Below are 17,944 nucleotides of genomic sequence, written 5' to 3'. Positions count from 1 at the left end.
ATGTAGTATTCTGAGATTCAGAGTTTGATTTGCATGTTTGGCCTCAAGATTCCAGTTTTGATTTGCATGTCTCTGAATTGCAATAACTACCGTGATATGCAGATAATGGCTAATGTACATGTTGTGGTAGTTAACTGCTGCTAATTTAGGCATTGGCATCCCCCCCAGTCACTCTGTCATACACAAGTATACAACATTCTCACACACACACACACACACCGCAGTCCTCCAACCTGTCCCTGAATTGTCTACCCACCCCATCTAGTATTTTCCCACCACTCGATCTCCTTAATAGTTTGAAGTGCCATTAAGACACATTGGTTTACAGCACTCCCTAGTTGCTAGTGGTTCCCCACCCCTGATCTCCACACTACAGCTGGTACCATTATGGCACTTAAGTGTAGTGAAATCCCTGGTGCCTAGTGCCCCCCACCCCAAAATCTTATACTGAAGTTGGTGCCATTATAGCACTTAAATGTAGCATAACTTCTAGTATCCATCCCCCACTCCCAATCTCCATGCTGAAGGTGGTTCTGGTATTGTACTTAAAGGTAGAACAATGTCTAGTGGTGTACCCACCCCCATATCTGTACTATGGTCATGTTTGGTAGTTGAACACGGCCTTATAGCTATGTTCACTGCCAAGATGTGGTGGGGCTGGCTGGGCTGATCGACATGGCCATGTGATTTATTGAATTGTTTGGTATGTGGATGCCTTCCTCAAGGCAGTTCTGGAGGAGACAGCACATGGCTAGTTGGCATATACCTCTTCTCTGGACAGCCTCATTAGCATTCAGCATGGCCGCAGAGCCAGCCTTAAATGGTGCTTCGTCTTCATACTACAGCATAATGTGGCATCATGTTAGGGCGATTGCTGAATATGAAAAGGCTGTGTACACATCGTGGTTACAAATTCCTCCCCGTATGTGCTAAAGATGAAAGTGTACTGTGTGAATCTAGTGCCATTATTCAGCCACAAGGTTTTTACCATGTGTAGGATAACTGATAAAAAATGTTTTTATTATTTATTGTACAAGTATCTAGTGAGAGGTTGCTGATTTATTTTATTTGAATATATGCATATGTTTTTATTGTATGCATTTTAAATAATTTTGAACATGTTTATTTAATGTAGTTATCAAATGAAACTTCCAAAAAATTTTTATATACATGATTTTAGCATTTTTTATTTTTTTTTTTTAATTAATGTAATGTGACCAGAATAAGGTATAAAATGAATGATGCAAGTTTGTCATAGTATTCTGAAGAAGTCAGCTGATTAATGCTGACAAAAGCACCCAATAAAACGTGGTTTTGAATTTGGTGGTGTGAGAAGGTGCTTCTACTGGTTCCTTATACAGGTTTTTATCATGTTCATGGCAGAATACCCAGAACAAAGGGCTTGGCCAATTTATATTTCAATACACATGGCATGGATCAGGGTTAAGAAAATGACGTAAAAAGTGAGGAGTGCCACGCAAACAATAAGAACCCACCCTATTACATCTTTACAGCCTTGGAAATATCATCATGCTATGCTTGCCTATTTCTTTAAAAACATTTTTAGATTTTATGGGTGCAGACTCAAAGTGGTAGGATGTGTATACCGTGAATTCTTCTATTACAGAAGTAACTGGTGAAAAACTAAGAGAAATATTTCGTATACCATGGGCTGGATGTATCAAATATGAATTCCTCTGCTTCACAACTACTGAAAAACAAATCAAAACTATGATCTACGTGGCATTTCAGAAATATTACACTGTGATAAAAGTATTATTTCTCACGTTTGTGGCTTACAATTTTTTCCTATCCTTTAGGGCTTTGCCCAATGGCTACCTTTTATAGGTTCCTAGGTTCATAGGTTCACTGATAGCTACTAGGCTTGTGAATTGAAGAGCCTAGCCCAGTTTTCCAGTGGCCCAAGAATACTGTCTGGTTAAGTGACTTTCACTCAGAGTCACACACAGCAGGCAAATGAAGGCTGAGGGATTACAAGGAAGCACCACATTAACAGCTCATAACCTTAGTCACCTGTGCTAACTACAAGACAAGAATTTAAACCCATAGCATAACCATATCATTCATATAAATTTTAATTTATGTAATTATTAATCAGGTAAGCCTATCAGATATATGTGCCTTTTCAAGGGAACACTGCATGATGTTACAGTAGACAAACAGAAGCTGAAGGAGTCAAACCCTGAACTATAAGAAGCAGCTGTTAAAAAGTCCATAGCCTTAATCCTGTCTGTCATCAGACTTACCTTCTTTAGTCCAACTAACCCATGATTTCTTCTGTTGGATTAACAGCTGTACTTAACAACCTGGACAAAAGTCCTACAGTCCATTCATTGGTAGCTGGATGTGTTTCCTATGAAGGCAAATGTCAAGTGGTACAGACTGAACCAATAGGCTGGACTTAAGAACTTTATTAGCTGAGAGGGCAGTCTGGTAAGTCCGCATGACAACCCTTTAAAACACCACTGAGTATTGCCACTCATAGGACACGTGTTCATATCCACACACACACACACACACACACACACACACACACACACACACACACACACATATCTGGCAGCATGTATTCAAAAGGAAAATATCAGGTGCAATACCTGGTGCCTACTGCTTGGTAATGGTAAGCCAGAGTCACCTCCTACCCATGCAGGATGGCAAAGCCAGCATAGCCTGCTTACTGTCCTCCTTCCCACCTGTGCCACTAATTGAATATGGGTCATCTGGGTCACAGTAAAAGCTTCAACCCTTTATGACACAAAGGCAGGACATTTGAAAATATTTTCAAGGGAAATAAGAGTTCTTCATTTACCTTTTATACCATTGCATGCTTCACTGAATGGCCTGTCATTGGGAGCTCTACAGACCTTTGCTAAAGACGTAAGTAAAATGAAATGTGGGACTATGGAAAGAAAAGTGTCAAGGCTGTTGTTTACGTATACCTTCAGTGATTTGTGTTTGTTTGAATTCTGTGTACTTTCATATTGGTGGAAACAATATTTGTGAAATACTTTGTTGTTCTATTTATTCTCTTTGACTAAACAATGCTTAATTTGTCTTGCCGTTATAGCCAGTCCATTTACCCAGTTAACAAATGTAAAACAAATAAATACTTAAAACTGACAGGTTTCCCTCCTGTAGAAATATCTACATGGCAAAGGCTTAAAATCACACAAATCACAAAGGCAGCTGATTTGGAAAAGTTGAATTTTATTTCAATAATTCCAGCTTCTGGCACCTTAGCTTTTTGCCTCCTAATGGAGAAATAAAATGTCACCCATTAAACAGCCTAGTTACATAATAAAAAACAAATACATGATTACATAATTAACACAACAATAATATCATAAGCTCTGCCCAATTTAGATTGCTATTCAACCCATTCAGACTTGTGTTAAATTTCAGAAGAAACTGTAATGCCCATTCTAAATTGCCCCTCTAAATAATTTAGGACTAGCAAGAATGCCATCTCTCAATGATATAATCATAGAATTAATTAAAGTAATTTACAAGGCTTAGCTATGGTATTAGTATCCAGACTGCTCTAATATCAACAAAATGTTCTATCATCCTAAGCTTAAAACTTATCTGAGTTTAACTTATATGAAACAGGCTGACCTCATTATTTGATGTGATTCTATGAAACGAGAAAGCAAAAATGAAAAAACGGTTTCAGAAGCAGAGTTTTATAAAAAAAAAATAAAACACTAAAATGTTTACTAGAGAAATATCCAGGACCAGTGGCTTATACAGAGGTCAGAGTTAACACTTTGATAACAAGGAATCATGAAGATCCATATAATTAGATTTACAAACAATGCTCTAACCTATGAATGTAAAAAAGAGAACGGAAGATTCAATGAACAGAACAGAGGATCTCTCATGCTTATGAGAGAGAAACCTATCATATTTATAGACAGTCTAGAGTGTGTTTATGTGTGTGCACACGTGTGTTTGTGTGTGCACACTTGTGTTCATCCATTGTGAAAAAAGCAGACGTTCTTTGAATCTGTCAAATCTTGCCATCCCAAATAGATGTATAAATGTTCAGTGAATAAAAAATACAATAATCCTAACCCAAAGGACTATTTTTCAATAGCAGTGAAGCCCTTTCATTTTGGAATTTGTAAAAATGCACTTTAGTTTCACTAAAGTCCTGACTGTCTACTCATATCACCCTTATACAGCAAAATGGTACTGATAACCTCACCTCGGGTTTCATGCCCACTGAGTGGCACAGAGCTACAGTTATCCCACTCCACAAGGGGGGATCCACCTTGGATCCTGGAAACTACCATCCCATCAGTCTGACAAGTCTTATCTGCAAGGCCATGGAGCGTATTATCATGGAACTTATAAGCAAAGACATTGGCAACTTTCAAACACTGGACCCCACCCAGTTTGGATTCGTGAAGGGCCGATCTTGTCTCCTGAACCTGATTGACTTCTTTGAATTAGTCTCCAGAGCCATGGACAAGGGTAAGGTGGTCCACACAGCCTATCTAGACCTCACCAAGGCCTTTGACACCATCCCCCACTTTGGAATCGTAGATAAACTTAATAAGCTGGGCATTAATCCCTACATCACCCAATGGGTTGCCAACTGACTTACTGGCAGAACCCACACTGTAAAAGTAGCCGACTCCAAATCCAGCTCCAGACAAGTGACAAGTGGAGTACCTCAGGGTTCAGTCCTGGGACCACTCTTGTTTGGCATCTATTTCTCTGAAGGACAGGCCAACACTAAGGGACTCTGGCTAACAAAGTTTGCAGATGACTGCAAACTGGGAGCCATTACTGAATCCCCAAATGATGTGGATACTCTACAAAAGGGCCTTACAGAAACAGATGCTTGGTGCCAGAGCCATGGGCTCAAGCTCAATGCCAAGAAATGTATAGTTATCCCCTTTGTGAAAAAGCATGAACCTGTGAATTACCACATAGGTGACAGTACACTAAACACCAAAAGTGTGATAAGAGACTTAGGAACACAGGTGGACAGTGGTCTCGCCTTCGATAACCACATCGCCACAACAGTCAGGAAATTCTTCTATGTGACACACCTCATCACTAAGGGCTTTTCATCCAGAAAGGAGGAGGTCATTGTCCCACTGTACTCATCCCTCATTAGACCCATTATAGAATACAACGCCCCATTTGGTATGTACCTGTCAAGACATCTGCAACAACTGGAAAGGGTGCAGAAATACCTCACTAAAAGAATCACAGGCCTAAAGCAGATGCCCTACGCTGACCACCTTAAAAAACTCCAGCTATACTCTGTCACATATCATCTACTCAGAGGTGATCGCTGCTTAACATACAAGGCCATGTCAAACCCAGAGCTGTTGGACATGCTACACTTAAAGAAATCCCAATCCCTCAGAGCCACACGCTCCAGGGATCTAAACCTTGTCATCACAATAAACAAAACATGCTGGAGAGACCCTGAGACTCCCCAGACTGTGGAATAGACTGCCCATACATATTAAGCAGAGTGCCTCTTTGGCCCTCTTCAAAAGGAACCTTGACGATTGGATGGGAGAAAGGAAATTCACCCCAGGGATCACATCAGTCGCCCTGCTAGACAGGGGTCCAGGGAAGTAAATAGTGTGGGAAGAAATAGCCAGGGGATTGTTATGGCTAGGCTTGTATAGGCCCCAGGGCTGATAGCCTAGTACCAACCTATGGACCTAAACCTATGAACCTATGATAAACGTTTGATAAAAAAACTATTGTCTCTAACATATCAGTGCCATGCCATGCAAGTAAAAAGTATACAATAGTTTCAATTCTGTTTCCAAAATTAGGATAAAGATTTTGTACTAAAAGTAATCTCACTCAAACATACTCAGCCTCTTAGAGCAAGAAATCTGGACAAAGCTATAAATAATGGAGGGATAAAGTCCCAAAAATAGGGACAATTTTTAAATATTGCTCTTAGAAAGTTGATAGAATAACAGGTTTTGCATTAGCATAAATTTTCTGAAGGGTATGAAGTTTGAAACTCAAATGTCTGTCATTATTTTATGAATTCGGCTTTTAATAATGTGCCAGTGATTTCCTAGAAAACCACAATTTTGTGAAAAATGGACCAAAAATATGAGGCAAAAATCTGAACATTCTGCGAAAAGCTATACAGTTCACAGGTATGCACTCAAAGAGTTCTTACTGTTGTAAGGAAGTATATATATATATATATATATATATATATATATATATTCATTTGAAATTATTTTACTTAATGTGACCACTATTTGGGGATATGTTAAAGATTAAATGCTATAGATGTACATAGTTATGCAACTGTAAACCATCCCAAAGTTCATAGGTAGGTACTAGGCTATTGGCCCTAGGGCCTATATAAGCCTAGCCAAAAAGGTACCTTGGCTTTTGCCACTCAAGAAAATTATTTTCCTGGGCCACTGTCGAGCAGAGCCACAGAAGTGATCTCCGTGGTGAATTTCCTATCTCCCATCCAATCATCAAGATTTTTCTTGAAGAGTGCTAATGAGGAGTTTTGTTTGATATAGATAGGTAGCTTGTTCCAGAGTATGGGACGTCTCTGGGACAGGAATATATCCCTCCAGCATGTTCTGTTTATTGTGGTGACAAGGTTTAGGTCTCAAGAGTGTGTAGCTTGGTGGGATTGGGATTTCTTTAAGTGGAGCATGTCCAAAAGCTCTGGGTTTGTCATAGCTTTGTGTGTTAGGTAGAGATCACCTCTGAGTAGGCGATATGTGATGGAGTAAAGCTGCAATGTTTTGAGACGGTCTGCGTAGGGCATCTGTTTGAGGCCGGTAATCCTCTTTGTAAGGTATTTCCAGTTGTTGTAGATGTCTTGTGATGTACATACCAAAAGGGGCATTGTACTCTATAATGGGTCTAATGAGTGATGAGTAGTGGGGAACAACGACCTCTTTTTTTCCTGGATGAGAAACCTTTTGTGATGAGGAGTGCCATGTAGAAGGATTCCCTGACTAGTGTGGTGATGTGATTATCAAAGAAGAGACTACTGTCCACCTGTGTCCCAAGGTCTCTTATCACACTTTTGGTGTTAAGTAGACTACCGCCTATGTGGTAGTTCATGGATACAGAGTTTTTACCAAAAGGGATGACAATGCACTTTTTGGCATTGAGCTTGAGGCCATGGCTTTGACACCAGGCATCTGTCTCAGCGAGGCCCTTTTATAGGATGTCCACATCTTTTGGAGTTTTGATTATGGCTCCTAGGTTTGCAGTCATCTGCGAACTTCATTAGCCAAAGACCTTCTGTGTTAGCCTGTACTTCAGAGAAGTAGATACCAAACAGGAAAGGACCCAGGACTGAGCCCTGTGGTACTCCACTTGTCACTGGTCTGAAGTTGGATTTGGAGTCTGCTATTTTCACAGTGTGGGTTTTGTCAGTGAGTCAGTTGGCAACCCATTTTGTGACATAGGGATTTATACCTAGTTTAGTGAGTTTATCTATAATTCCAGAGTGGGGGATGGTGTTGAAAGCCTTGGCGAGATCTAGATAGGCTGTGTGAACCACCTTACCCTCATCTACGGCTTTGGTGACCGTTTCAAAGAAGTCTATCAGACATGATCTGCCTTTTACAAACCCAAACTGGGTGGGGTCCAGAGTTTGTAGATTACCAATGTCATTGTTTATAAGTTCCATGATGATACGTTCCATAGCCTTGCAAACCAGGCTCATCAGGCTAATGGGGTGGTAGTTTCCAGGGTCTGTAGTGGCTCCCCCTTTGTGGAGTGGGATAACCATCACTGTGCACCATTCAGTGGGCAACAAAGCCTGAGGTGAGACTATGACTGAACATGATACTTAGGTGGGTGCCAGTTCATTCTGTAGTTCATGTAGAACGCAGCCTGGGATGTTGTCAGGTCCCATAGATACTGTGTTCTTGGCTTTGGAGAGTGTGTTTTTTACCTGTGCAGCCATGATTACAGGAACTTTGCATTCTTCCGGTATAGAGATGGGCCCTTTAGGGGATGGGGGGGGGGTAAAGTTAGCACAAACCCTATCTGCCAGGATGTTGGCAATATCAGTTGGTTCTTTATATTTAGTGCTATTGTGCTGTAACTCAGAGCATATCTAAGTGTTGCCATTGAGATTCTTGACATAGCTATAGAATGCTTTGTGGTTGTCTTTAGAGTCAGTGGCGATTTTGTACTCCTGACTAACTTTGGAGGATTTTATGAGGGATGCCAGATTCTTACTGAGGCTGACCAGGGAGTTCCTCCAATCATGGGATTATACTCTTTTTTGCAACAGTTTCTTTCTTCTGTTGTAGAGTTTGTTTATGGCAGGGGACCACCAGATTGGCTTCCTTTTTTTGGAGGATAGAATCTTGGTTCTGTTAGGGATTGCACAATCCATGCACTCGTGTAAGTGCTTATAAAGTGCATTTATGTAGGATTCAGCAGTCATACCTCTATTGTCCTTCAGCATGGGTGTCATGAAGTTTGCCACTTCTGTCTTAAGAAGCACGAAGTTGGCTTTGGAGAAATTTTTTACAGTGATTTTCCTAATGGGGGGTGGGGGAGAGATGTGGATGTCTAGGGTGATTAGCTTGTGGTCGGATCTGACCAACGAGGAATTGACCTCTGGTGTGGAGTACCGGTTGCCCATGTTGGTAATAACCAGGTCTAAGATATTGCTGCCCCTGGTGGGGGTGTGGATAAGCTGACCCAAGGCAATGGAATTTATGAATTCCAGAAAACGTTGAGCACAACAGTTGGTGCATGAGTAGTTTTCACAGTTAATGGTGGGGTAGTTGAAATTGCCCATTATTAGGGTGTTAGGTTATACCCTAATTTTTTCCAGTGTATCAAGAAAGTAGGAGTGGGAATCCTGGGGCATGGTGGGGGATCTGTAGCAAGCTACAATTTGGATTGCGGTCTTGCCAAGAGTTAGTTGCACTTGGATAATCTCAGATGCATTATGCTGAGCAACTAGCCTGGAGTTGTGGATATCCATAATGAATATGGACACGCCTCCACCTTTAGTGTTTCGGTCCAGGTTAGGTGGCCAAACGGTGTGGTATGAATTATAGCCTGGTAATGCAGGGGTACTCTCTGGAGCCTTGAACCAGGTCTCTGTCACTGCACAGATGTTGATGTTCTCCATTTTAAGGAGTGCCTTGAGTGAGTGCATTTTGAGGTTTAGACTTCTAGCATTTTCTTTCTTTCTCTTCTTTGTGAATCAGTTCATTAAAAAAACAACATATTTCTGTTTAATAATCATCTGATCCCCAGTTGTCTTGTTTCATAAGGGCAGTTTATCCAGTCTTGTTTAAAGATGCGGAGATACTCTTAGGGCCCCATTGGTATAAATTCCTTAGCTTGTTTCCTTTTTCTAGTCACTTCATTACATGCCTTGACATCTTAGATTTACATGTAGTGGACTTATGTTTCAGTTTTGTTTTTCATTTATTTCTAACCATAAATGATTTCAGATGAAGAATAAAATTTACTGATGTCCGCTGCGATGTGTAACTTCACATTCCCGGGAAGACAACCCAACTTCACCACACTAGTTAGATGGTGTATACAATTTCACTACAGTCTTTTTACTTAAAAGGTATGTGTAGAAATATTTTTTATTTAGCATACCTATTCATATACAGAGATCAAGATCACCACATATGTATTGACCAGTGTTTTCACTTGAGAGAAGGAAATTGTGCATTGTCAAGGTAGCAGTGGACCTTTAATGAGACATATGGTTAGCTAACATATAGTTTATGTTTGTGACATGATGGAGATGAAGCCTTTGTAAAAACTTGATCTATGCCCCCTCCTAAAAGAGGCAAACTGAATGATGAAAGCAAGTTATTTTTTATCTACTTGTAAATAGGAATATTTGACTGCACTAAGGCATTTATAAAATCTTTGTTTTTTCCCTTGGACAATTAATGGACTGGTAGTCCAGTCCAACATCAGCAATGGCATTGTGAGGAAAGCTCACGATTCTGACTTCATCATAACAGAAGCGAGTTAGTGCTTTATTATAAATCTTCTGTCAAATTCAAAAGACTTTCAAGTGAAAAACTCTGACATTTTCCCAGCTAAATTCATTAAGCTGGCTTTTTCTCCATTATCGTTCGTTTACTCATTTCTTAAACAGGAGTATAAGGAAAGAAATCATTCCAGTGCTCCGAAACTCGCCTTCCATATACGCATCGTAAAGATAAAGTTAATTTGAATCTTACAACTGTAAGATATAGCAGTTATTAAACATTCTTGCAGAATTACAGAAAATGATCAGACATCAATAAATTAGCAATTTATTTTATTCTATTTATATTTGTTTAGCAAGGTAAAACACTGCTTAGACACGACCAAATGCAGACCCAGCCTGGGTTGTAATGAATATTACAACATAAACAGAAAAAATACAATACAAATGCAAGACAAGCAAAGTTACAGCACTGGGTTTTAGTACATTATACATACATTCACTAGGTAACTATTTGAAATGTCAGGACTAGCTAGAGCAAATCCAGAAATATGCAGACTGAATAGCTAAAAGAATGAACTTCATAGGTTCATAGATTAGTACTAGGGTAACTAGCCTTGTTGGCCATTTCAAGCCTAGCCAATTGCCCCATGTGAGAATCAAACCCTGCACCTTCTGTCTGTAAGGTAAACACCTTAACCATTTTTCCATCCTCCCACCCCCTTCCATATATTAATTCCTACAAGCCTTTTCTCAGAATATTCCCTTTTCTCCGAGGTATGGCAGTCTTGGAGTTGGTATATATAAGTTCAGGCATGTGGGGGGTTTGTCCCCTCGCTCAGCAAAAAAGAAGTTTAAAGGAGAAGAGATATTTTCGAGATTTGCTCCTCTCCTGTGTTTTCATTCTTTTTTTTCAGCTTTTCGGCACTTGGCATTTCAAGTGCCAACATTCCAGTAGGGTGCTTATTCAGTGTGATAACAACACATTTTTTATCAAGAAGCTGCGATATAATCTGAGGGTAAGCAAGCTGGATAGTCCTTCCACAGAAACAGAACAATGAGTAGGGCAATACGAATCGCATGTTCGTGGAGGAAAGTCAATATCGAAGGAGTTAATATAGGTGGAAGAACTATATACATATGCACAAGGTTGTTTGTTGTATGTATCATCTGTTAAGTCTTATTACAGTGACATTTAAATTTATTTTGCAGAAATTGTTTGGGTTGTTTTCAGAAGTTAGAGTATTCTGACAGTTCAATTATATGTTCACATAGGGATTGCCAGACTGTGTCAGTGCAGTGAAGTTTAGAGGTGGGTGTTTGGAGGGTACATCCTGCTTTACCATTGCTTCTGAGGTCGTAATGTGAGACGGTTGTGATCAGTTTCATGGTGATTGATGACAGAATATCTTGGCTAAGTGAAGCACAGGGTGCCTAATTGTGGGCTTGATCTGCCTTCTGCGGGTATATCTATCTACCTGTGTGCTTATATGTATGTTATGCACTATTACTTCTTTATAGGTTAGGCAAAGTAGTAAACTTACGAAACAGTCTTTCAGGGTTGTAGGTATTGTAAAAGCTTTATAGGGTTGCCATATAACATTCATTTCTGAATTATAGAATGCATTTTAATTGTATTTGTAATATACTGCAATTCAATCAGGCTGTTTTCTAATGGTATTACTTGCGGTGGATTCATATATTCATAATTTAATTTGTCTGGTGAAATAATTATCTATTTTAAAATGGCTTACTTACATCCAGCATTACCATGTGAACTACTATTGATAATCTACTGGGGATTTTCAAAACCTTCCTTAAGTTCTTCATATACTACATACAAAGACACCACACTCAGGGGAGAGTCACAAAAACTTATTAAACTACATGGTGTTCATTAACTTTGCATGCAGACTGCAATACTTAAGGCCCTGATTAATGACATACAATTAATAAATCATGGCAACATTGGAGTTATCATAGAAAAAGTGACAATGCTAAACACACATATTATGAGGTCAACAGTAAAGGCAATAATTCTCCGTAGCTCAGATTGGACACTTGAAAGTTTTTTACAGCCAAAGCAATACCTGCAAAATGCTGCCCTTCCTGAAACTGACTAGACAGACCAAAAGTTCAGTTCCCCTCATCCCAGTACAGACATTTGGTGCCTCTGAATGTATCATCCCAGGAACACTCGGTACTAATTATTACAATTTATTTTAACTTTCACTGTATTCCCTCAGTGCAGCAGAGGAATACACAGCATTATTATTATTATTTTTTGCATGGTGGATACCTTCTCAATTTCCCAGCCATAATTTTAAAACAACTGTTTTCTTATGGCCCACTCAACATACACTTCCAGAGTAACGTGCTGCATTTCCAAACACAAACTATGGAGTACATAACACAATGAAGGGCGAAATTGGCTGGGAGTGTGTGGGTGTCGGAATATTTTAATCTGTATTAGCAAGTGTAGTAGACATATGAAATATTGCAGTCCTTTAAAGCAGAATGCAGACACATTAAGGATCAGTGCACCACTCTCGTTTTCTCCTATTTTCTCGTATTTTCACTTTTCCACAGAAACTGGCTTATAATAGTGAGTATTTTAAGTGGAGAGTTGCCCAGCTGGTCTCACAGCCTCGTAAGTAAGAAAATACTTAACCGAAGGAAATAAAACGTATACATATGATAGAAACATAAAATGGCACTGCATAATTGTGTAACAGATGTCAAGCTGTCATAATTAAAGCATTACTAAGTAGAGAGTACATACATATGATGAGATTTATGTCACTTCATTATATTGAAACAGTTAAGTGGAAGGAAATGTAGAATTTCAGTAAAGATTAGTTTGGAAATGAATAGATACCTGACGCTGAAACACTGCTTGCTAAAGTTTACTGTTATACTATTTAATTACAGATTGTTTATGACATTTAATTAAAGAAAAAAATACTGTTACTCAGTTAAATTACAGTAAATGCAGTGATACCAATTAAAGTACATTTGAAGCTCAACAAGAACTTGTCAGCATTTACTTACTACATTACTAATTGCAAGATATATTTAATTAGTTAATGTTAGTCTTTTTGGCTTTTCCCGGTTAGGGGTCGCCACAGCAGGTCCGGTCCGCTAATGATTGACAGTCGATTTTTTATGGTGCCGAGTTGCCAGCCTGACGCCCAACCTTCAGCGAAGGCACGCCCATTCACGCATGTCTTTCGGAGGTAACTCGACCGCGGGGAGGACATGAAGACTCCACACAGAAGACACTCCAGTCGAGAATCGAACAGGAGAACCTCTTGCTGTGAGGTAACAACGCTACTGCTGTATCACTGCGGATTATATATAATTAGTTAATGATAATTCCATATTCAGCAATAAAACATTGATTTCTCTAATTTTTCTTTCATTTATATGAAGGCAAGTCCTTTTGTTATCTCAACCTCTTACGCTTCTCCCTTGTTTTCCTTTATGTTTTATGTTCTGTTTTCTGAATGCCCAAAAGTGTCCAAGGCAGCTCGGCTGCAAGCCACCTAAGTATTCCTCCCTGCCTTGTCTGTCTTTGTCTTAAAACAAAATCCTTACCTTTTCCCTAACCCTCCCTCCAACACACTCTGCCCTTCTTACTCCAGCAACTTTCCTTATAAAAAAATTGGGAAAAATGAGAGTCCACTTCTACCAGTAATATAGTACCCACCTCCTTCTGTACAACCTTCTTAGTGCGTTCCTTTTGAGTTTCTTTGTTCATTTTTCCCTATTTCTAGCTGTCTTTCTCCTCCTTTCCAACCTTATAAAATTCGTAAAGACATGAGTAGAGTGAATAAAAAAAATTAAAATACTTTGGGTAAGCTGCAAGCCTGTGACACTGAGCCCAGCTGAATGCAAGATCTCATTGAAAATCTGAGGAGATGCATGTAGGTTCAGACCTGCTGCTTTCTGACAACAACATATCACACCATTCAAATCTTTGCATACAGTACATTTTTCGCACATAACTACACTTGTCTGTTTTCAGTTTATACCAATTAAGCTATGCAGAGGTGTGCTGGGTATTCTCTCACAAGGCACAGAAAATCAAAAATCAGCAGGGCATCTTCACTTTGCTTGTTAATATATGTGTAACATCATGACTCACACCTTCCTTTTATACATCTTTGAAGTGTAGGACTGCAAATGCCACCGTTGGCATCCTTAGATTTTGCCCAGTCATTGTACCATGTTTTAGATATATTCAGAGGAAACCTTGTTTCAGTCATTATATGGTGGTTCCAACAGGACCAAATCATTCTTCGTTTTTATTTATATAATATTTGTTAATCAGGAAAGTATGACTTGGAACAAAGCCAATTTTCAGCGGAGGCCCAGATGCTCCAAATGCATGTCTTTGTAATGTAAAAGGAAACTGAAGCACCCAGAGGAAACCCACATGAACACAGGGAGGACATGCAGACTCCTTACAGAAGGCACTCCAGCTGAGAATCGAACCAGAGAACCTCTTGCTGTGAGGCGGCAACTCTACTGCTGCACCACTGTGGCCATCCATTATCTGTCATAGACAAAGAAAAAAAATCAGTAGATCTTTAGCCACTAAAAAATCTAAAATAATGTATGAGTATGAGTAAATCCTACCACTTAGCTAGCAATTTCCATGGAAAACATGTTTTATTCACTTGTTAGTCGGGTGAAACCAATAGGTGCAAGCTTCTTTTCAGGAATGACCATACCTCTCTACTGTCCAGCTATGCTCAGAATGTTCAAATGTTTGATCATATATTTGTTCTGTTCCTCACAGAATTTGTAGTTTTGTAGCAAATCATTGAGGACTGAAGCCAGTTGAAGTCACTAAATAATGGCAGACATTTGAATTTCAGACTTTATTTCTTTCAGAAAATGCATGTCAGTGCAAAACCTATTATTCTATCAATGTTCTAAGTTTATAAGAGCAATATTTAGAATCTGTCCCTATTTTTGGGCCTTTGTCTATATTTCTTATGCTAAGAGGATGAGAGATGTGGGGGTGAAACAAGTGTATCATCTGGTTAAATTAATTTTTCACTCATGCAACAAGCAAACTAGGAATGAAGGAATCAAACCATGGCCTACAGGATGAAGTTCATTAGCAGATCATAATGTTAATCTTCTCCACAATACCACCAAAGTCAGCCTTTTCCCACTGCTTCCTTAACTGAGTCTTTTGCTGAAACAGAACATGAATGTAATCTTTTCCTGTATCCCATTCAGTCCACAAAATGTAGGTATCCACAACTAAGCAGTCTAGACTCAGATGTTTTATTGTAGTCTATGTTTCATGAATATGCAGTATTTCCTAAACACAAGCTAAATCAACACAATAAAACAGGTAATATTTCTTCCTTTGCACCTTGTTTAAACTCAAGCAGATCCTAGCTCCACTGGTGTTTATTTGCTTTAATACTGACAGGCACAGCTCATGACTCATGTCATCTCTGATTGCAGATTGGTCTCCTCTGTGGACAGCTATGCAGGATAAAATTAAAACTACCCTATAATGGGGCAGGAGTTTTATTCCTGAAAAATTACATATGAAGTGTCTAGTCCAGGAAGGAAGACATAATCTCTTATTGTAACTTTCAGAACTATAGAAATAATCACAGGTTGTCATTTAATTTCTGTGAGAAATAGATCCTAATTACCCCACAGTGCTGGACCTCCAGTGTATAACTGCGCAAAACACGGAATTGCATCTTAACAGATGAGCTTCCCCACAGAGCACTTTTTCGGTATAACAACACCTGTTACCTAAATCAAGCTGTTAAAATGGTGCTGTTTGGATTCAGTGATACAATTGGTATCATAAGTGTACAAATATAAGCAGAGGGAGAGTCTTGCTGGTGACCTTTAATGAAGTAACAAATTGAAGAAAGTGGACAGCATTAGTTAGTTTTTTCTGAAAGTCTAAAAGTTACTGGAGTTAAAATTCATGATGCTTTCTGCTACAGGCTATAACCATACAGACAATACTGATTAGTTCCTACATCTGGGGAAAGGTAGCTTGTTGACTGTCTATTGGTATCTGTTTGTTTTCAGTATCTATTACATTACATTAGTGACTTAATCACTATGTTTTCATATGCTGGAATCTTAAGAATGAGCTTGTTTTAACTGCTACGTACTACTACATTACTTGTTATTCTCTTGAGTCCCTATATCCAGTAGAATTCCTCCAAGCTATGGGCTGCCAGGTACCCCCACCTAACCGGTGAGGGAAATACTTTTATATCTCAACACCCACAACATCGAACATTATTTTCCTGAAATGAAAAAAATGAATACTGAAAATTCCGAAGGGCCAGTTTTTCTCAGGGCAAATAAACACTTGCCCAAAACTTAACATAACCACACTGGATTATGTAAAACCCACCTAGATGGGGGGTATGCCCCCCACCCCCTCCAACTATATATACCAAATCTGGGATTGCACTGCAGTGGAGAAAAGGGCATATTTCCCCACATTGGGCAAGTGTTTACTTGCCCTAAGAAAAATCGGCCCTTCGGGATTTTCAGTATTCATTATTTTTGTCTCGGGGGAAAATAACGTTCGGTGTTGTGAGTGTCACTGTTTAAAAGTAGATCCCCAGTGAGTTAGGAAGGGGAATAGGTAAACCTCTATAAGGAAAGTGTAAAGGATAACAACCATTTCCAGCATAGTATATGTTACTGTGCAGGAGGGATTTTAATTTCACAACCTAACCCCTCCTCTTTTATTCTGGAGTGATATGAATGCAAGGTGGGAAAGCACACAGGATTTGGGAAAAGGGGTGTCACTGTGATGATAGTCATGCTCCAGAGCCCTCCCACATAGTCAGCTAGTACCACCTCCATCAAGATATCTACAGCCCCAGTATCCACCAGGTTGTGATTTCTGGCATGCTTAGCATGCACCCATACACTGTCCCTTTGGCAGCTGAGACTGTGTAATCCATGTAAGTCCTTGCTCAATCCTAATTGGCTATTCTGTCAAGACTACTGCTTGAACTCAGGTCTTGAAGGTCTTAGGTCTTTATTCATTTACACCCTGGAGACGATTAATAATGTTCATTCCATTTGTTCAGCTCTCTAAATCTTTTGAATATTGATATATTTGTATTAAATACTTAGTTTTTAAATTTGCTTTATTAGCTGCATTTACATAGCTAGCTTAAGTTATAAATGGTTGTTATTGGTGAAAAAGTCATTAGAATTAGCACTATAAAAAGATGAAAAAATTACACAATGAGTAGGTTAAGAGTCTGCCATGTGCATTTTATGCAGTTTCTCTCCTCAGCTTAGTATATGTGTGTGTGTGTGTGTGTGTGTGTGTGTGTGTGTGTGTGTGTGTGTGTGTGTGTGTGTGTGCCCATCTGTCATTAAGTATTCATTGTAATGCTTTCACTATTATTAGCAAAATGTTAATATGCACGATTTAGCACTTAGTAATGTGTGTAGTATAAAGTTAAACAGTCCCTACCAACGTTTTGTCTTTTTGAGTCCCACCATTGCGTTTACCCCGCATCAGCCTGAAGTCTTGATTTCGGATTTACATTACTTGGCTTCCAGCAGTTTGGGGATTAATGTCATGTGATTTTTGTATATCATGATTAACAGTGAAAATCAATTTGCCTTTTATTCTGTGACAGACATTTTGGTTCTGAAGTATATTTTGCAATTTCTCTCACAAAATCTAAACATAAACTTTTACCTGCATTTTATAAACAGTGACAGACACCCCATTATAAAAACAGTAAATAATTGTTTTGTTTGTTTGTTTCTATCATTGTTCATTGACTTTTGAAAACAAATGATCACAAATATGCACACATTTAATCTAGCAGTTACATTTACATAAAATTTCTTTTTCATCAGCTGGTACACCCGCTTTCTTCTAAAAACTGAATTCTACATTTTTAAGCTACAATAATTGCTTCCATGTTTGTA

This window comes from Protopterus annectens, chromosome 9.part0, assembly GCF_019279795.1.
Source record: "Protopterus annectens isolate FY-2018-M chromosome 9.part0, PAN1.0, whole genome shotgun sequence".
Taxonomy (NCBI): domain Eukaryota; kingdom Metazoa; phylum Chordata; order Ceratodontiformes; family Protopteridae; genus Protopterus; species Protopterus annectens.
Note: the sequence above shows the minus strand (reverse complement) of the source record.